Genomic DNA, 13,483 nt, shown 5'->3' with positions numbered 1-13,483 from the left:
ATGTGGCTCTTGAGAAAAAAATAGCGAGTATCACTGGTCTAACGGTTGATCAGCGTCTAGCTAATCGTTTTATTATCATGTTTCGTATTGATCCTATATATTTGTTTTTAACAAATTAAAAACGTACGTACAAAAACAATGCCAAGGGACGCGAATACAGCGTCACCAGCTACGTGTCTTTGCGGGCCGGTATAAACAAACAAGGTAACCATGACAACTAAATTAACTACGAACTACTTTCTATAACGACAGCACTAGGCTACAAATCAATAAATCATCAGGTTGTTACGCATGGACTTAGCGGAGGCAACTCCGAGTTCTTTGCCCCGCTGCGTCCATTAACTTTGTGTAATGTACACCTCGACGGCCGTTATCCCTTACGAATTGAATTAAGAACACAATGAATTGAATTAAGAACTGATCAACAAAGAGGCTAATGCCATGACTTTTGCTCACAACACAATAATGGTTTACTCCCAAATATTTTGAAGACGCACAGATTACATTTGGGCACATATGTGACTAAAATGTTTGTAATTTCAAGTCCTGAATAATATTACTTGATTACTTAACTTACAGTCATATTATGGTAGCCTACTCTTGAAAATATTTGGGCCAGGCTAATTTGGCTTATATATCTCTCTCTTGGCTATCTCCACTTTCCAAGCATTAGGCTACTCTCCTAAATAAAAGCTCAAGTTAAATAAGTCTTATATGGTGCACCTGGACTGAAATGTTTCGTATTTCATATTCATATCGAGTTCCATAAAATTCCAAGACTGTCTGCATCACAAATGACTATCCTGTGAAATCCTTTAGACTCACCTTCCCAGTAGAGGATTCTCCCCACTCACTCTCTTTGCTCCTCTGCCCTGACTCCTACAGGTCAATAGGGGCGGTGGAGTGATTATTATTACCATAATGTATCATTATTATTACTATTATTATCCACTGAAGATATCATATGTGAATGTGCTCAGCTCTTGTTTCACTGTGTGCATGTGTTAAGTAAGAAACACAGCTGATATTCCAGAAGGAAGTCCCCCCATAAAATTCAAAGACTGTCTGCATCACAAATGACTATCCTGCGACTCACCTTTCCAGTAGAGCTCTCTCCCCTCTCACTCTCTCTGCTCCTCTGCCCTGACTCCTATAGGTCAATAGGGGTGGTGGTCAGTGGCGTTTTCTCCCGGAGGCCAAGGGAGGCGTGGCCTCCTCATTTATATTCGATAAAAAAATATCCATGAGTTGGGATTCATGACGCACATTTTAGGTTCCAAATATGCCGTGTTTAATTCCCTGATGTCATGTTTTTCTTTGAGCGAGCAAAACAGCGCCCCTATAGGTGAAATACTGCCATCTAAGGAGGCCCGTTTAACTTGGCCTCCACTACTACTAAGGGTTTTAGCCAATCAGATTGAAGCTCGGCTTGTCACCGAACGCTCATCAAGGTCAATCAAACTGTAAAAATTTAAAAAATGAGGAGGCTAGCTTGTACGTGCCTCCTACACTAATACGTAAGTACGTAACCACACACAACCATGCTGTTGCTAACTGTGAAGGAAGGTTAGAAAGTAAGAATGGATGGCGACGGAGACCCAGAGTTTTTTCTGAGAAACGATTTCACTAAACTACCGTTTGAAATTCAGTTAAAAATAAAACAGAAGGGTAGGTCCACTCCGAATCTCGACCTTACTCAGGGAAGAGCTAAAGGAAATACCCGGACGTTTTGTGAAGGGAACTATACGAGAACGGACTGGCTAACAGGGAGTGTAATGCTAAATTGTCTTTTCTGCTGGCCATGCCTCTTGTTTGACCGCTCCAGCACCTTGAACAACCCATGGACAACGACAGGATTTGTTGATCTGAAAAACCTCTCGCGGGGAATAGAGAGGCATTCAAAGTCCCGTGGTCATATAACATCCGAACTCAAACTCAAACTTTTTGGACGAGTGAGGATAGATGAGGCACTAGATCAAGCGGCTGCAATAAGTGTGTCAAGACATAACCAGCAGGTGGGGAAAAATCGTGCCATTTTAAAGAGACTGATTGTGGCTGTGGTGTACCTCGGATGCCAAGAGCAGGCATTCCGGGGTCATGATGAGTCTGCTAGCTCTAGCAATAAGGGGAACTTTGTGGAACTTGTTAATTCTTTTGCTGAGTTTGATATTAACATGATGGAACACCTAGCCACCAGGGGCGCAGATAGCGTGTACGTCGTGGGGGTTCTGACGTACACAGATTCGAACGACCTTCAATCCGTCCCCCTCACTTTTATTTGGAAAAAAAAATCAGCTTTCTGTCTTTGCATAAGGCGAACCTCTCAGACAATCAAAAGACTAATTTACTGCTTTGCAACAACTCACATAAAACAGTCAGATCAAAGACGGATCTTCGTTTTCAGAGATTCTAAAAGTTATCTTTCTGGCGTTGTCTCACGCCTGGTTTCCATGGTTACCCAGAACGAGTATGACAGGCATCAGTGAGACACCTCCTAATTCAGGACCCCATAACACATGCAGGATGAGGCCAGCCAAACCTAAGAAGCAGAAAACTATTGCATCGTTTTTTTTAAAAGCATCAACTGTAAGTAAACTGTGCATTACGGTATCATATCACCTTGCATTTTTTTGGTTGTCTGTTCGGAGTAATGTCGCCGTTTAAGAAAAACTGTATGGAGTAGGCCTAGAGACAGACAGTGAGAACGTAGAGGAAGAGAAGTGCCAATTTCACAAGGGGAGGGAATCAACCTTTATGCATTTATTTATTTATTTATTATCAGTTTAATCGGCCATTGCAACTTTCTGGAGTTGTTGGGGGTCTTTTGGAAATGTGTACTTGAATCTGTGATGGTGTATCTAATGGTGTAGGCTTAGCCTAAGTTGTTACAGGTTGAATCATGAGAAAAACGAACTTTAGAGCTAGACAAATGCCACTGTAGTGGCGCTAACGTGATCATTTTAAACTATAAACAGTAATTTTAATTACTAACACTCAGTCAGATATCATGACAGATATTAACTGAAATGGACATGGTAATATTCAATCATTTAGACTGACGCAATGTGTTCAATTTAAGGTGAATCAGTGTTGGCGTTTAGCAGATCCCCATTGAACCTCCATTGAACTTGAATGACTGAGCCTGTTAGCTTGCTATCTTACCAGACACAGTACATTATTTTTTGTCCAGAATCGAACTTTGTAGGCATTACTAACCATTATAGACAAAAGTGCACTACACAAAATTACATATATTTTATTATTTTGAAGCTTATGAAAATAAAATGCTTGTAGGCTACTATGATGCTGGTTGACACACTCATTTATACAGACAGGAAGTTTGCCTCCCATAGCAACACATTATGTTGGCATACTTATAGAATCTTACAATCTCTTGTAGAGATATGCCGTCTGGGACCGGTAGCCTCTGTGGTAGCTTGTATGTCCACGTTAAGTTACTGTTAATGGTGCTAATGCCTTAAAGCAGTTATAATGTTTATAGTATATTAAAATGTTATCATGGTCCTGGCCTGCAGGTAGTTCCTGAAGATGGCAGTGAGAGAGGTGAAACTGAAAGTGATCCACCACTGGAGGGTAGCAGCAGTAGTAGTGCATTAGGCCTACAGCTGGAAGAGGCAGAAGGAAGAGAGGGAGAAGAGGGAGGGACAGAAGAAGGAGAGAGAGGAGGAGGGTCAGAAGAAGGATGGACAGGAGACGAGATGGCAAGGCCAGAGGCAGATGTAGGAAAGGGAGAGGAGGTTGACATGATTAGTACATATACGAAACCAAATCAACCTGACCCTAAATTTGTGAAAAAACAAGTGATGAAGGACCGTACTCTGTCATTCCAGAAAGCATGGTATGAAAAGCATCCCTGGCTGCATGTCAATCCTGGCATCGATGGTGTTCTGTGTTTTCAGTGCTCTAAATATTACAGAAGTGCAAAACCAGCTCAAGCCAAGAGCATAGACCCAGCTTTTGTAAACTCCGGCTTTAGAAACTGGAGAAAAGCCCTGGAAAGATTCTCCATCCACGAAAAATCAGCTGGTCACAAAGTGGCTGTCACAACAGCTGCATATGAAAGTAAACCTATAACCACACAATTGAGCAGTGCAGTCAGTGCGCAACAGGCAGAAAGCAGAGAAAGCCTGTTAAAAATAATAGGGGGTGTTATGCACCTGGCAAGGCAGGGGATGGCCTTTAGGGGGCATGAACATCATGAAGGCAACTTTAACCAGCTCCTGAAATACAAAGCTGAGGGGGATCCAGCTTTTACAAGATGGTTGTCTGGAAAGAGGGGAGTGCACACATCTTGGGATTGCCAAAATGAGATGTTAGATTTGATGAGTACATCAATCATCAGGGAAATTGCACATGAGATACAGTCCCTCCCAGTTTTACAGTATGCCATCATAATGGATGGGACAAGGGATATCTCAGGCGTGGAGCAGGAGGCCCTGTGTCTACGTTATGTTGACAAAGATTTGATGGTGCATGAAGAGTTCATTGGGTTGTATGAGACAACTTCAACAACAGGCGAAAATCTTGCCAAAATCATTTTGGATGTGCTGTTGAGATTAAATCTGCCAATATCGAGCCTTAGAGGTCAGGCATACGATGGTGCTTCAAATATGTCTGGCAAATATGCAGGCGCCCAAGCAGTCATCCAAAGAAGCCAGCCATTAGCACCATATATCCATTGTGGTGCACACTGTGTAAATTTAGTCACACAGCAAGCTTGCACAACCTCCCCTTTCATCAGAAATGTCCTTGACTGGATCCATGACCTTGGCACATTTTGTGGTCAGTCTGGCAAACTGAAAGACAAATTCAAAGCCATTGCCGCATCTGAAGGAGAAGGGCCAGTGCAGTCTATCAGGCCTTTATGTCCCACAAGGTGGACAGTACGCACACCTGCTATCCGTGCTGTTCTCGGGCAATATGGCACAGTGCTGCAATCACTCGATCAGATGTCTGCAAGCAATTCGGAATCTGCAAGTTGGGCAGAGGGCCTACATGTTAGGCTGCAACAAGGCAATGTTGTACTGGGGCTCATGCTGGCCTTAGATGTGATTAGGGAACTGGAATTGCTGAATACATCTCTCCAGAAAAGAACCCAGACAGTGGAGGGCATGGTCTCTGCAGTCTCTGTTGTCCAAGAGAGTTTAAGATCCAAAAGAAAGTCAGACCACTTTGAGGCAGTCTTTAAGGAAGCAGAGGACATGGTTGAGAAGCTGTCTCTAGAGCCCATTGCTCTACCTCGCACACAAAGGCCCCCTAAGAGGTATTCTGGGCCAGCACCTGCACACAGGCCTGCATCTGCTGTGGAGTTCCACAGAGTGGAGTTCTACCGAGTCCTGGACAAAGTAGACACACAACTTACCGACAGGTTTATGCAGCCTGGAATAGATGCACTTAAGGAATTGGAGGCCTTGCTGCTGACCCCCACTGCAAGCAATGTAGAGAGAGATGCCCAGAGAAATGCAGAGAAATACCCTGAGCTCCAGTGGGAAGATTTGAAAATCCAATTAGCTATGTTTAAGAACAAGTACAATTACAAAACCACTGCAGATGCTGCACAGCTCCTAAAAGCAATGCCTGTTGAAGTTCGTGCCCTTTTTGCGCAAGTTGAGACAGTGGTCCGATTGTTAATGGTTGTGCCTGCATCGTCTACTGAGGCAGAGAGGAGTTTCAGTGGCTTGCGCAGGCTTAAAACATGGTTGCGGTCTACCACCACCCAAAAAAGGGTGAATGGAATGGCAGTGTGCCATATCCACCAAGAGAGGCTGGACAAACTTAATAGCAAAGACATTGCCCAACAGTATATTCAGGGCAAGGATCGGAGGAGAGAGATTTTTGGATCTTTCACTTAATCTGTTTTTGCATTTGAGGCCACTTATTGAAAACTCATGTAGAGTACTTTTTTACAAACTTATTTTTGTATATATGTAGGCTTTGCTGTTTGTGTTTGTAAGGCACAGTAAGAAGTGTTTTAATTACATTTTTGTTTTTTACAGCCTGCTCTTTTGGTGTGAATCAGTGTGCTTAAAGTCAGTTAATGTTTAAATAAAACAGTTTTTGCATACTGCATGTGGCATGCTTGGTGAGTGATTGGAAGCAGTACCAATATGCTTTATTTCTTGCAATGATGGGCAAATAAGTTTGATGGGTTATGTCATGGCTGAGTAATAGCGCCGCCCTGAGGGCATCAGAGTATATTCTTCGCACAACACAGGGTTGGGGGGAGGGGGGGCGTTGCTGACAGCTTTGTCCCCCACAGTTTCAAAAACCTATCTGCGCCCCTGCTAGCCACTGCTACGACATTCGTGGGTATGTCAAGTACAATCCAAAATGAAATAATTGAGAGCATTGATCATGTCATTCAGGAGGAAATAAACAAGGAGATAAACACATGCGAATTCATAGCAGTCGAAGTAGATGACACCACGGACATATCTTGCAAGTGCCAGTTGACTGTCATCGTTCGCTACGTTAATGAACTGACCTCTTCTTTATCTGAGGTTTGCAAACTGCTGAGGCTGATGCTCACCATACCCGCTACAAGCACGTCTGCAGAGAGGTCATTTTCCTGCCTGAAAAGGATTAAAACCTTCCTAAGAAACAGTTGTGCACAGGAGAGACTTTCCCACTTGGCAAAGATATCAATGGAATCATCCATAATACGAGCACTGAGGTCCCATGGGGATCTGTATGACCGGGTCACAGATCATTTCGCCACCATTAAGGATAGGAGAATGGCATTTCTCTACAAATAGTGAGTAAGCTTACTTTATTTCTTTACGCAGTGTGACAGCCGAGGCTTTCACTTTAGCATCCTGCGGACAGCGGTGTGAACCCGTCAGAGACTTTTAGAATGTGAGGCCACCTGTAGGCTACAGTTCAGTGTATTATTGAGATTACAAATATGGGTGTAAGGTTTTGTGTTGTGTTGTGTTGTGTTTGTTTAAGCTTGTTGCGATATGGTGTCAATAAATAGCAGTAGCTGCAATCATTTGTCCTGATTTATTTATGCTACTTTTAGTCACATTGTTGACATGGGTATGACGTCATTCAGTAGCTTACGATCTCTCTGGCCTCCTCTGTAAAATTGGCCACGCACCGCTACTGGTGGTGGTGTGATTATTATTAGTGTATTATTATTATTATTATTATTATTATTATTATTATTATTATTATTATTATTATTATTATTATTATTATCATCATCATATTATTCTTATTGTCATTATTATCCACATAATCATACCTGAATGAGCTCAGCTCCTGTTTCACTGTGTGTATCTGATGCTCCAGAAGGAAGTCACCCAAAAGATAGTATATGGTAAAAATAAAAGACTGCACAGCTAACTCTATAAACAACCAGGACCTTCACAGTGCATTTCAGATTAACTAGCTAGCTATGTACCAGCGTTCTTTTAGAGCTGAAATGTAACTTTTGACTGCAAAACAACTAAGGTAAGACATGCACAGAGATCTTCTACAGCACACAACACACGCTGTCTCCTGTACAGGGGGCTCTCTGCAAGCCCGGTTTTTATTTGTCAAACAGGGAGCATTTCGTTCATTAATTACATGGGACTTTCTGTTGTTAGCTGGGGGGCCGGAGCTAACTTATTGTCACCAACAGCAGTGATCAATACTAACTCTCTTGAAAACATTTCGTATATCCATTCTTGTTCACGTTCTTCTCCTTATGCTGCTCTAGTCGGTTCTGTGTGCTCCAATCCCGGTACACACATGCTGCGGGTACCCAGATGCAGAGACGAGTGCAACCTAGGTTGCAGTGAAAACGTGGACTGGATTTCAGTGATGTGGGCGTGCTCTATGAACAAGTGGAATGGATTGGATAACGACGCACTGACCCTGACTCTCTACTTTTCACTATAGGGAAACTAAGATTTATGATCATATTTAAGTGAATAATGACTGGTTGTATGATTATTTATGTGAACTCATATTCTGGCCACATTATATTGAATTTGTCGGCATTTTAATTTTTTTTTAAAAACTATTAATAAATGAACATAAAATTATTCAGGGGGGCTTAAGAATATTTTACGCCACTGCTCTTTACTATACTTCCATTGCACATGCTGGAAGAAGAAAGACAGGAGTGACAGTTGTATGAATGAATGTAGTATACGTACGGAGATGGAGAGCGTCTCAGTGTTGTGGTCGAATATCATGGAGCCGCAGCAGTTCATCTTTATCATGAAGTTATTGAAATATAACTTACACCTGACTGAGAGAGACCTGATGGAAGAACAGAGGGATAATCAAACCTTATTATTGCTAAATAAGAAGAAGAAGCACATCTGTGTGTAGATTCCCTGCAGTACACTCTGAAGTGTGTCTGCCACTTTGAGTCCGTATTGTGCTGAGGTTCAGGTGTATATCAGTATTTAGTGGCTCCACTGTGTTTACATCATTTAATGTTCAAATAAGCAGCAATGAGGTTAAAACCCCTTATGTGTGTTTTAATTAACTTATTTGTTTTTATTATTGTATGCACTACCTCACTCACAATGGACACTTTTAGAGTGGGAAGCCTGAATGTCAATGGAGCCAGAGAGCTAAGAAAGAGGGCTTTAATTTATCAAACGGCAAGAAAAAAACATGTCGACGTGCTTTTTTTACAGGAGACGCACAGCGACGTTGTTAAGGAGAATGACTGGAAAAAGGAGTGGGAGGGGAAGTCATTTTAAGCCACAACACCTCTCTCGGTGGAGGGGTGGGCTTCCTTCTCTCCAAGTCTTTTAATCCTGTCTCACTGGAGGGTCGAGCAGTTTATCAAGGGGAGGTTGCTTTTAATAAAAGCAAGGTTTGACCTTTTTACGGCTGTTTTTATAAATGTGTATGCTCCAACAAACGGTGCAGAGAGGAAGCTGTTTTTACAAAAAGTTAATGATGTTTTAAACGGCTGTGTCGCGGAGGATTTTTTATTCTTGGGTGGGGATTTTAATTGTACGGAAAATGCATCTTTAGATCGCAACCATGCAGAGCCGCATCCAGCATCCCAGCATGCTCTGAGGCAGCTGGTCCACTCCCACGGCGTGGTGGATGTATGGAGAAGGATGCACACAGACGATAGGCAGTACACCTGGTCCCACATCCGAGAGAATAGGATTTCATCAGCCAGACTAGATCGCATTTATTGCTTTAAGCATCATTTTAATACTTCTAAAATGTGCAGTATACTCCCTGCTGGTTTTACAGATCACTCTTTGCTTCTATGTAATGTTTTTATTAGAAATGTTTTACAGAGAAGTGCTTATTGGCATTTTAATTCGGTTTTAACATTTGATAAACATTTTAAAGAGGCCCTTATTTATTTCTGGAGTGTTTTTAGACAGAGGAAGGGAGAGTTTAGCAGTCTTAGGCAGTGGTGGGACCATGGTAAGACTGAGATAAGAATGCTCTGTCAACAGCACACCCTCAATGTCACACAGGACAACATCAGATCTATGAAAGACCTGGAGAGTGATATAGTGGAACTAGAAACAATAAGCGATTCCACAGGAGATCGAGGATATATTGAAATCCTCAAAGAGAAAAAGATGGCTCTAGCCAGCCTGCTGGACGTTAAAGTTCAGGGGGCACTGGTCAGGTCCCGGTTCCTAAACATAAATGAGATGGATGCTCCCACTAGTTTCTTCTTCGGCCTGGAGAAAAAGAATGGACAGAGGTGGGTAATCCACTCACTGCTGTCAGACACAGGGCAGGAATTAACAGAGCCAAGCCAGATCAGGACGCGAGCTGTGAGCTTTTATTCCACCCTTTACACGAGCGAGTATAATGAGGACGAAACGCTCTCAGAGGAGTTTTGTGCGGAACTACCTCAGGTCTCTGAGGAGGCGAACTCACAGCTTGCAGGGCCGTTGACGACGCAGCAGTTGCAGGCCGCACTGCAAGGCATGCAGGGACGGCGGGCTCCTGGCATCGACGGCCTCTCGGTTAAAGCCTATTGGGACATCTTGTCTCATGACCTGTTAGACGTTTTTAATGAGAGTCTGGCCTCTGGCTCTATGCCAATGTCCTGCAGCAGAGCGGTGATCACGCTGCTGCCAAAAAAAGGGAACTTGCAGGACATCAAAAACTGGCGCCCTGTGTCTTTGCTGTTTGTGGATTACAAGCTTCTGTCCAAGGCTTTGGCCACCAGGCTGGGGAGAGCTATTGAGCAGGTCATCCATCGGGACCAGACCTACTGTGTGCCCGGCAGGTCCATGGTGGACAATGTTCACCTGATTCGAGATGTTTTGGAGGTCTCCAGCTCATTGGGCATTAATACTGGTCTGATTTCTCTAGATCAGGAAAAGGCTTTTGACCGCGTCGAGCACAGCTTCCTCTGGAAAGTAATGGAGAAGTTTGGGTTCAGCGCTGGTTTCATAGCTAAGATCAAAGTGTTGTACAATAAGATTGAGAGTGTGCTGAAGTTCAACGGTGGGCTGTGTGCTCCTTTTAGAGTGTGTAGAGCAGTGGTGTAGTGGGGATTTTTTAAGTGAGGGTACGCTATTTGTGACGTCACCCCCCAAACACACACACACACACACACACACACACACACACACACACACACTCCCACCCAAAAAGCCATACATATATTCAGCTTAACATGCAGAAATACACACAGGTGTCATATAGATTATTGTTTGTTTGTAGCCCAGTTTCCCGTCCTTTGCGTCGATCCAGGGATAGGCCTCCTTTTTTCTCTTCCACATCTCCTCAGTCCAGATCGCGAACGGTGAGCTGTCGGAGCTCCCCATAGAAATATGGGAGCTCCCCACCGCCTCCGCGCTAGCATTAGCAGAAGATGTGGGAACTTCAGTGGTGGTGCTGGCTTGTGGCTCAGTCAACGTCTCTGGCTCCTGAATTTCATTGCTGACATCTTTCCGAAAATAAAAATCAATACTTTTCTGTCGATTTGACATTTTAATAACTACACTAACCACACTGAAATCAAAATAGGCTACACATCACATCCACGTTCTCGTTGTTTTTTTTTTGTCTTGTTTTAAGTCTCAGGTTGATGACGATTATCGAATGTTCATGTTATGTTCATGTCGTAGCCAATATAGGTCACGGACAGATACTGGGGATGTCTTATGTAGCCTATGTAGGTTGTTCTCACCATTGCCAATATCTCCGGATTGACATTTGAGTTGTAAGCTATTTTTAAAAAAAAATTTTTTAGTTGTAGCCTAAGCTATTTTATATTTATTATTTTTTTATATATCACGTCGGGAGAAGTGGGTGGACGGCGTACCCCCGCGTCCAACGCCCACTACACCCCTGGTGTAGAGGGGTCCGGCAGGGCTGTGTTCTGTCTGGGATGCTCTATGCACTCTCCCTAGAACCCCTCCTCTGCAAAATACGCTCCAAATTCCAAGGGCTGTTTTTACCTGGTTTTAATGGAAACACGGTTTTATCTGCGTATGCGGACGACATCGTTGTTTTTATTAGTGACCAGAGGGATGCAGACATTTTTACCAATATTGTGACAGATTTTAGTTCAGTATCGGCAGCGAGGGTCAATTGGAAGAAGAGTGAGGCCCTCGCTGTCGTTGAGTGGCGTGGCGGTCTCCCACGTCTTCCCCAGGGCATGACATGGAAAAAGAGATGGCATAAAGTACCTGGGTGTGTTCGCAGGGAACACAAATATAGTCCAGAAGAACTGGGAGAACGCCACAGCGAAGATTGAGGAAAAATTGTCCAAATGGAAGTGGCTGCCTCCCGCAGATGTCTTTTAAAGGTAGAGTTTTGGTTTTCAACAACCTTGTGGCATCCCAACTGTGGCACCGTCTTACCTGTGTAGACCCTCCCTCAGGCCTACTGGCCCAAATACAAAAGAGATTGGTAGATTTCTTTTGGGATGGGCTACACTGGGTGCCACAGGGGGAGCTGTTTTTATCTAGAGACGAGGGGGGACAGGGCCTTGTCCGCCTGGCAGCCGAACAGCCACTTTTAGAGTGCAGTTTCTGCAAAGGTATCTTACGGCCCGGCTGATTGGTGTGAGATGAGAGCAGCTGCATTCTAAGACGCGCGAGTAACCTGGGGCTGGATGCTGCTCTGTTTTTAACTGATTTCAACATTTTAAAGTTAAGTGGGCTACCTCCTTTTTATCAGGGTGTCTTTAAGTCTTGGGCCCTTTTTAACCATAAAAGGTGTCCAAAGATTGACTGTGCACTGGTTGTTAAAAGAGCCGCTGATTCATGGAGCCAGGCTGGACGTTAGCAGCAACGAGACACCAGGACTGACGGTGGCGCTGTGCAGATCTGAGACCCTGTGCCCTCAGCAGGTGGTGGATGCAGTGGGGCCGGAGCTGAGCGATGCCCGGGCCTTGGGCTCTCTGCTGGGTCTACACTCTGTTCGGGTGGCCCAGAGGATCCTGCAACTCTGGAGCCGGAGCCTCTGCGCTGAGGAACAGAGACTGTTAAGGAGCTATGGACAGGGCAGAGCCAAACCAGACCCAACAGACCCCTTTCCCGGAGATATACCTGAGCCCAGGGCTCGGAGAGCTGACGGGCCCCCTGCTCAAGTTTGCAAACCCAGAGAAAATGACCATACACAAAGCTGACAAAAGACAATATATATGAACATTGTTAAAACCATAAACAAAAATGGACTGAAGGACAGGGCCTCCACTGTGTGGAGCACTAGACTGGGTGCCGGAAACGGACCAGGCCCCACAGTGGAGGATTCTATAAAAACCGCCCTTAAAAAAACTTACTGCCGACCTCCAGTGGAGAATTCTACACGGCGCTATCGCCTCCAATTCTTTTATGTGGCGTCAAACAAGTGTGAGCATACGACCAGCATCTGTGGAGGAACTCCAGGCCCGAAGGGGGCAGAGAGAGCTCACCCCAGACACCCAACAGAAAGGATGCAACCCATGTTTCTGGAGGGACCGATTTCACCTGCGCACCTCTAATCAAGCATGAGTATAAAATGTTTGAAGTTAGCTCGGCGAGTCCTCTTTGCTCGGTCTCCTCAGCTTACTGACAGCTCATGTTCAACCACAGACGCAACTGGTATGGACTTCAAATATTTTGTTTGAAAGAATCATTTGTTTGCTGTTTGCTGTTTGATTTTGATCTGTTTTGAATTTAAATGAGATGTTTAGGTCAATGATCATGATTGATGCATACTGATGTGGAATGTAATTTGCCCTTTTGTTTCTTAAAGGTTATCAACCTATTCTTCCTCTGGAATTTCACTTTGTGCCATCAATCTAAAAGAAAATAAATCACCAGACGGAACAGAGTTGTCCCCTTGCATCATTTGTGTTGAACAAGCCGTTTTCAAGTTTGGGCAGAGCTGAATCTGAATTTAAAACTTTCTGGAAAAACTTGACATTTTAACCCCCCTTGCCTGCCCTTTTTGTCCCCAACTTTTTTTTCCCCTTTTTTTTTTTTTTTTTTTTTTAAAAGGGGTTTTTCCAGGTTTTTTTACAGGTGCCAGAGAC

The sequence above is a fragment of the Eleginops maclovinus genome, chromosome 13, assembly GCF_036324505.1.
Source record: "Eleginops maclovinus isolate JMC-PN-2008 ecotype Puerto Natales chromosome 13, JC_Emac_rtc_rv5, whole genome shotgun sequence".
Lineage (NCBI taxonomy): Eukaryota > Metazoa > Chordata > Actinopteri > Perciformes > Eleginopidae > Eleginops > Eleginops maclovinus.
Note: the sequence above shows the minus strand (reverse complement) of the source record.